The sequence below is a fragment of the Mobula hypostoma genome, chromosome 5, assembly GCF_963921235.1.
Source record: "Mobula hypostoma chromosome 5, sMobHyp1.1, whole genome shotgun sequence".
NCBI classification, from domain to species: Eukaryota; Metazoa; Chordata; class Chondrichthyes; order Myliobatiformes; family Myliobatidae; genus Mobula; species Mobula hypostoma.
In genome coordinates, this window is record NC_086101.1 from 21,851,543 (window position 1) to 21,859,743 (window position 8,201).

General features: G+C 46.7%; 1 pseudogene; it reads left to right on the forward strand.

Moving 5' to 3' along the window:
- LOC134347286 (zinc finger protein RFP-like) overlaps positions 1 to 6,851 on the forward strand; it is a 62,200-nt pseudogene extending 55,349 nt beyond the window's left edge.
- Positions 6,852 to 8,201: the final 1,350 nt, after the last annotated feature.

The following is an 8,201-nucleotide window of genomic DNA, read 5'->3' on the forward strand; positions in this document are numbered from 1 at the left end:
TTTTTTCCCCTCCTCAACCCCACCCCCTGGTCTTCTCCCCGTAACCACTGATGCCATGTCCAATCAAGAACCTATCAATCTCTACCTTAAATACACCAAGTGTCCTGGCCTCCACAGCTGCCTGTGGTAATAATTTCCACAATTCACCACACTCTGGCAAAAGAAATTTCTCTGCATCTCTGTTTTAAATGGATGCCCCTCTATCCTGAGGCTGTGCCCTTTTGTCCCAGACTACTCCATCATGGGAAACATCCTTTCCACATCTACTCTGTCTAGGCCTTTCAACATTCCCCTCCCATCCTTCTAAATTCCAGCAAGTACAGACCCAGAGCCATCAAATGTTTCTTACTTGATAACCCTTTTATTTCTGGAATCATCCTTGTGAACCTCCTCTGAACCCTCTCCAATGCCAGCACATCTTTTCTTCAATGAGGAGCCCAAGACTCTTCACAATAATCAAGGTGAGGCCACATCTGTGCCTTATAAAGCCTCAACATCACATCCCTGCTCTTGTATTCTAGGCCTCTTGAAATAAGTGCTAATGAATACCAACATTGCATTTGCCTTCCTCACCACCAGCTCGCCCTGCAAGTTAGCCCGTACTGTGCCGTGCACAAGGACTCCCAAGTCCATTTACATCTCAGTTTTCTGGATTTTCTCCTCATGTAGAAAATAGTCCACACATTTATTTCTACTACCAAAGTGCATGACCATGCATTTTTCAACATTGTATTTCATTTGCCACTTTCTTGCCCATTCTCCTAATCTGTCTGTCCTTCTTCAGCCTTCCTGTTTCTTCAACACTACCTGTCCCTGCACCAATCTTCGTATCATCTGCCAGCTTGGCGACAAAGCTATCTATTCCGTCATCTAAAGCATAAAAAGTAGTGGTCCCAAAACTGATCCCTGTGGAACACCACTAGTCACTGGCAGCCAACCAGAAAAGGATCCTTTAATTCCCACTCACTGCCTCCTACCAATCAGCCAATGCTCTAACCATGCCAGCAACTTTCCTGTAACACCATAGGCTTCTAACTTGGTAAGCAGCCTCACGTGGCACCTTGACAGTGGTCTTCCTTGCTTTTCCCAGAAATTCACGACATTTCAGTTCTGCTGTCATCCTTGCCAGCATCTCCTTCCAGTCTACTTTGGCCAGCTCCTTTCTCATACCACTGTAATTTGCTTTACTCCACTGAAATAGTGCTACATCAAGACTTTACTTTCTCCCTCTCAGTTGAACTCAATCATACTGAGATCACTGTCTCCTAAAAGTTCTTTTACCTTAAACTCCCTAATCACCTCCAGTTCGTAACACAATACACAAACCTGTATGGCTGATCCCCTAGTAGGGTCAATGACAAACTGCTCTAAAAAGCCATCTCTTAGGCATTCAACAAACTCAGTCTCTTGAGATCCATTACCAACCTGATCTTCCCAATCGACTTGCATGTGAAAATCTCCCATGACTATCATAACATTACCCCTTTGACTCGCCTTTTCTATTTTTCATTGTAATCCGTGGTCCAAATCCCAGCTATCGTTGGGAGGCCTGTATATAACTGTATCAGGGTCTTTTACCCTTGCAGTTTCTTAAATCAACCCACAAGGATTCAATATCTTCCAATCCTAAGTCACATCTTTCTGCTGATTTGATGCAATTTTTACCAGCAGAGCCACCCCACCCCCTCTGCCTACCTTCCCATCCCTCCAATACAACGTGTAACCTTGGACATTCAGCTCCCAACTACAACCATCCTTCCACCACAATTCAGTGATGTTCACAACATAAAACCTAACAATCCGTGATAGTGCATGAAGAACATCCACCTTATTTCTTATACGTTGAGACAATACACTTCGAGTACTGTATTTGCTACCCTTTTTGATTCTGCATCGCTAATGCACTGATACTCACCCTGCTGGCTGCAATTTTGTTCTGTCATCTGCCTGCCCTTCCTGACAGTCTGACTGCACGCTATCTTTGCTTTCTTAACATCTTTCCTAACCTGAGTCCCTTCACTCCGGTTCCCACCCCCCTGTCTAATTAATTTAAACCCTCCCCAACAGCTCTGACAAACCTGCCCGTGAGAATATCGGTCCCTCTCAGGTTCACGTTCAACCCATCACTTCTGAACAGGTCATGCCTCCCCCAGAAGAGATCCCAAGGATCCATGATTCTGAAGCCCTGCCCCCTGCACCAGCTTCTCAGCCACGCATTAATTTACCAAATCATCCTGTTTCTAACGTCACTGGCATGTGGCACAGGCAGCAATCCAGAAATTACTACCCGGGAGGTCCTGCATCTCTGCTTTCTGCCCAGCTCTCTACAATTTCTCTTCAGGACCTCTTTGCTTTTCCTTCCTGTGTCATCAGTACCAATATGCACCAAGACATCTGGCTGCTCGCTCTCCCTCCATCTGCAAAATGCTGTGGATGCAATCTGAGATAAACCTACCCCGTTCACACACCTGGGAGGCAGCACAACATCCGGGCCTCCCGTTCACATCCCGTCTTTTCCTCTGACTATTGAGTCCCCTATTGCTACCGTTCCCCTCTTCTCCCTCCTTCCCTTCTGCACCATGGACCCATGCTCAGGGCCAGTAACCTGCTTTCCGTGGCATCCCCACAACAGTTTCCAAAGCGGTATTCTTTATTTTGAGGGGAATGGCCACAGGGGTTCTCTGCGGTAACTGCCTATTTGCATTTCCATTTTTCCTCACAGTCACCTAGCAACTCGCCTCCTGCAACTTCGGGGCGACCACTTCACCGTAAATCTGAGCGATGATCTCCTCACTCGCCCGTACAAGCTGAAGGTCATCCAGCTGCTGCTCTAGGTCCCTAACCCGGCCTTCAGGGAGCTGCAGCTGGATGCAACCTTCAGATTCACCTGCATCCAGGCAGCCGCAAAACAAGAAACCAGAAAGAACCCATTTCAAGAAAGACCACCGGACAGCCAGTGCGATGAGAGAGAAAAAAACTCACTTCGTGCAAACAATACAAGCAAGCAGCAGCCATCGGAATGGAAGTGAGTCCGTAGACTCGAAGCCTGGAGCAGTCGGATAGCTAGGCCCTCATCTCAGCCTCAGCTCATCACAGCAGAGCAAATGATCACGGAGCTCGTAGCCCAGAGCATCCTCAGCTCCAGTGCCCAGAGGTGTGAGCAGAACCAGCCCGACCCTCGCCTCTGAGGATCCCAAACCCGGCCTTTTCATTCTAAATTTAAATTGTCCCCACACCAGGTCGTTCCCCACAATGGGACCTGAGCCCTATAGCTTCGATGCGCTCTGGGTCTGGAACCTGTCGTCATGTTCCGGCTCGTACACGTCCTTTCCTTATTGACCCAGCGCTGAGTTTTATCCTACCTCTCTCTCGGCTAAGGTGGACAGGCTTCGAAACTCCTCTGCTTTGCCCGCCCCAACGCCATCTCAGCCACGCCTCGACCTCAGCCCGAACACTTCTCAAATATGCTGCAACCTCGCTCCCACACGCCTGAACCCTGAGTCAGCCCAGGCTTCACTCGACTCTTCATTGTTTGTAGTGTTTCTTTTCCACAAAGTGTTACTAATAAAGTATTTAGTTCCATGCGTTACTAAATACACATGTACTTAGTTCAGTGTGCAACATTTTCAGTGCGTGCAACATTTCAGCTTCTAACACCCGCAAGCTAACATCAGCAATGTCCTAAAATGCTTCCTGAACCTCCCCAACCCCCCCCTCCACCCCTGCCGGCTCCTAGCTGACCCCACCCCCCTTGTTGAGGCTGCATCCCTCCCCTCCATTGCTGATCCACGGACTGGAGCGCTCATTTTAGAGACATCTCACCTTTGTCATTTTGTGTTGCTCCACTGTTTGCCCCCTCAGAGGCAGGTTACACCTGAGCCCACTGTAACTCCCAGGTAGTGTTTCCTCAGATAATCCACTGGTTGTCCCTTGTTGTGCAGCCCACTGAAAACCTTCAGGACATTTGAAGCCCAATTCTGCATACCCATCACATTTATCAGCCAACATCGTGTAACTCTCGCTTCGGCTAGTGGCTTAATATAGGGGGTGATAGCCCCCGGCCCGGACAAACTTAAGAAATCTCGTTTGGGTGGATGCTGTGCGATGTGTCCCCTGTTACAAATCAGTACCACGAAATAACAAACAGTACACAATATGCGATTAAATGATTGAGCTTTTTAATTTTTGTTAGTAAACAAAACAAAAAAGGAAAAGGGCCCATTCTCATGAAACAGGCTACCGTGCAATGTTGGAGCTCACTGATAAGGCTGTTCGTCCACCATCGACCTCCTTCGATCGTCGCTGACCTTCGGACCCCCACTGCAAGCCAACTCTGTCCGGCGGTCTACCGACTCTCTCCATTTGCGTCTTCTCTCCTCCTCTCTTCCTGGCAAAAGACCACGAAACTCTCTCTTCCAGACTCACAAGAAAGAACAACATTTCTCTATTTTTGGATAGTCTCCACATTCCAGAGCCCCGTTATCTCTAGTCATAACCCAAACATTGCTGCTATAGAGAGGCCATTACATTAGCAATGAAACCTTACAGCATGATACAATAGGAGCAGGCGACCATCGTGGGTGATCCACACACGCAATCATGGATGATCCTCAGTCTCAATACCTCGGTCCTGCTCTCTCCTAATAGACCATAAGAAATGGGAACAGAATTAGTCCACTCAGCCCATCAGATCTGCTTCATCATCTGTCATGTTTTACATTGCCCCCAATACATTTCATATCTAGAGATTGATCTACCTCCATCCTTCATAAATTCAGTGACTTGATCTCTGTTGTCTTCTGCTGAAGAGAATTCCTGAGGTTCACCACCTTCTGAGGGAAACAATTTCTCCTCCTCTCAAATCCAAAGGCCTTGCCCCTTATTCTGATACTGATCTGTATTTCCAAGTAATGATACCGTCTGATATCTGGAGCTGAATGGAATGGAGCTGTCATGGCTTGTCACGTTTAGCTTTTAAAAAGTCAGCTGCAGCCACATAAAACACCATAGAATACAGTCAGCTGGGCAGAGGAAGGGGATTGAACTGCCCTGTAACAAATAAATCGCTGTGACATTGTACGGTGTTAAGTAGGACGGAGGGAGCAGTGGGGATTGAAATCTCCGCCGGGGGCTCCACACTTCCTGGACTGAGGGAGGAGTTGATGGTCATCATTGTCAGCTCAGGTCCTGTCAGTTCCACCATTGCGCACATGAAATGCTGTTATAGGAAAGCAGCATACATCATCAGAGCTCCTCACCACCCAGGCCATGCTCTTTCCTCACTACTGCCATCAGGTAGAAGGCACAAGAGCCTCAGGACTCGAACCAGCAGGGGCAAGAACATTTACTACCCCACAACCATCAGGGTCTTAAACAAAAGGGGATAGTTACGCTCACTTGCCCAACCATTGAGATGTTCCCACAACCTATGATCTCACTTTAAGGACTGTTTACCTTGTTATCTCATGTTCTCGTTATTTAGTGCTACTTATTGATATTTGCATTTGCACAGTTTGTTGCCGTCTGCACTCTGGTTGATCTTTCATTGATCCTGTTGTAGTTACTATTCTACAGATTTGCTGAGTAGGCCACCAGGATAATGAATCTCAGAGTTGTATGTGGTGACACGTACAGTTTGTACTTTGATAATAACATTGACTTTGAACTTTGGTTTTCTTATGTAACTGTTTTGTTTCAGTACCAGAGCGGCTGACGCTGGACCCAGATACAACTCAGAATAATCTCAACCCCTCTCAAGATCTGATGAGTGTGAAGTACACGACTATTGAACAAAATCTTCAGGATCACCCGAGAAGATTTGTAAAAGGATTGTGTGTTTTGAGTTCGCAGAGTTTCGCACCTGGGAGGCACTACTGGGAGGAGTATGTTGGATATGAGACTGAGTGGGTTGTGGGTGTGTGTCTGCAGAGAGTCTGCAAACATCAAAGAATCCATCAGCTGTTCACCTGCGGAAGGGTATTGGGTTATTGGGCTCCTTTCTGATTACACGGGATTGGAGATACCAAAAATAATTTCCCATCTGGAAACAAAACCCCAAAAAATGGGAGTTTACCTAGAATATGACTGGGGCCACGTGTCATTTTACAATGCTGATAGTCTGTGTCATCTCTACCTTCCATAGTCAATTTTACTGAGAAACTCTATCCCATCTTTAGTCCTTGTGATCATGAAACAGACAATAACTTCGAACCACTCACACTGCTCACCCCATAAGTGGCGTGGGGTGTAAATTAGAGATGGTCAGTGGTGGACACACTATTGCAGAGGATTCTTAAGGACAGGATTTATGAGTATTTGCGGAAGCATACTCTTATTCGGGATAGTCACCATGGTTTTGTGTGGGGCAGGTCTATGCCTCACTAGTCTGACTCAATTTTTGATGAGTTTACAAAACAAACCAAAGAAGGTAGAGTTAAGGAGATGGCGTACAGTCATGTACAAAAATCTTAGGCACATATATATAGGGTGCATAAGAATTTTGCACAGTACATTAGTAATTTTAGGTATTGAACAATACTGTTGCTGTAAAAAAAAGTCAAATTTCATGACCTGGGAACACCACCACTTGGAAACACCCCTCCAGGTCACTCACCATCCTGATTTGGAAACATATCGCTGTTCCTTTAATGTCACTGGGTCAGAATCATGGAATTCCCTCCCTAACAGCATTGTGGGTGCACCTACACCTCAGGGATTGCTGCGGTTCAAGATGGCTCCTTCTCAAGGGCAACTAGGGATGGGCAATAAATGCTGGCTTAGCTGGTGATGCCCACATCCTGTAAAGGAATAAATTTTAAAAAATGACAAGCTGGATTCCGATACGGGCCACCATTGTGGACTGAGAGTGGGGAGGGGGGCAGGGAGAGGGAAAAGGGGAAGGGGGAGGGGAGGGATGGGTAGCACCTGCGAGACATTTTGTAAAGATCAATGAACCAATTGTTTGGAATCAAGTGACCTTGCCTGGTATTTCAGGGCTGGGTGTGTCTGCACCCGTGCCACCCCCTAACCCTGGCACTCTTTCTCTACCTCCTGTCTCACACCCCCTGTAGTGGAGTTCCACCTTCACCATTCCCAACATTCATCGCTCCTGCCATATTTATAAACTCGCTCTCGCTCCCTGTTGAAAAATATAGTACTTTGCAAAAGCCTTAAGCACCCTAGCAACAGATATATGCTCAGTACAGTATATGCACTTAACAAGGTTCCCCATGGCAGACTGATCTGGAGAATCTGGCAGCATGCGATCCAGAGAGGCCTTGGCTGTGTGTGGATTCAGAATAGAGGAGCCCACGGAAGGCAGAGGGTGGTAGCAGCTGGTGAGTACCCTGCCTGGAGGAATATGGCCTTCTGCAGGGATCAGTTCTAGAATTACCACCATTTGCGATTTTTATAAATAACAGATGAGAATGTGAAAGAGTGGGTTAGTAAGTCTATAGATGACATGAAAGTTTGTCTTGTGGAAAGTTACTGTAGATTACAAGGGGGCATAGCCAGAGTACGCAGCTGGGCAGCAAAAATGGCAGAGGAAGTTCTAGCGGGAAAAGTGTGAAGTGATACATTTGGAAAATCAAACCTGAGGACAGAACAATAGCAGGATTCCTGGCAGTGTGGAGGAACAGAGGGATCTTGTTGGTATATCCCTCAAGGTTGCCGGGCAAATTGATTGGGTGGTAAAAAATGCATATGGTGTTTTGGCCTTCATTAGCTGGCTTCTAATTAGTGGGGGTAGAAGGGTGGGTTGGCAAGTTTGCAGACAACACAAAGATAGGTGGTACTGTAGATAGTGTAGAGAATTGTCGAAGATTACAGAGAGACATTGATAGGATGCAGAAGTGGGCTGAGAAGTGGCAGATGGAGTTCAACCCGGAGAAGTGTGAGGTGGTACACTTTGGAAGGACAAACTCCAAGGCAGAGTACAAAGTAAATGGCAGGATACTTGGTAGTGTGGAGGAGCAGAGGGATCTGGGGGTACATATCCACAGATCCCTGAACGTTGCCTCACAGGTAGATAGGGTAGTTAAGAAAGCTTATGGGGTGCTAGCTTTCATAAGTCAAGGGATAGACTTTAAGAGTCGCGAGGTAATGATGCAGCTCTATAAAACTCTGGTTAGGCCACACTTGTCCAGTTCTGGTTGCCTCACTATAAGAAGGATGTGGAAGCATTAGAAAGAGTACAGAGG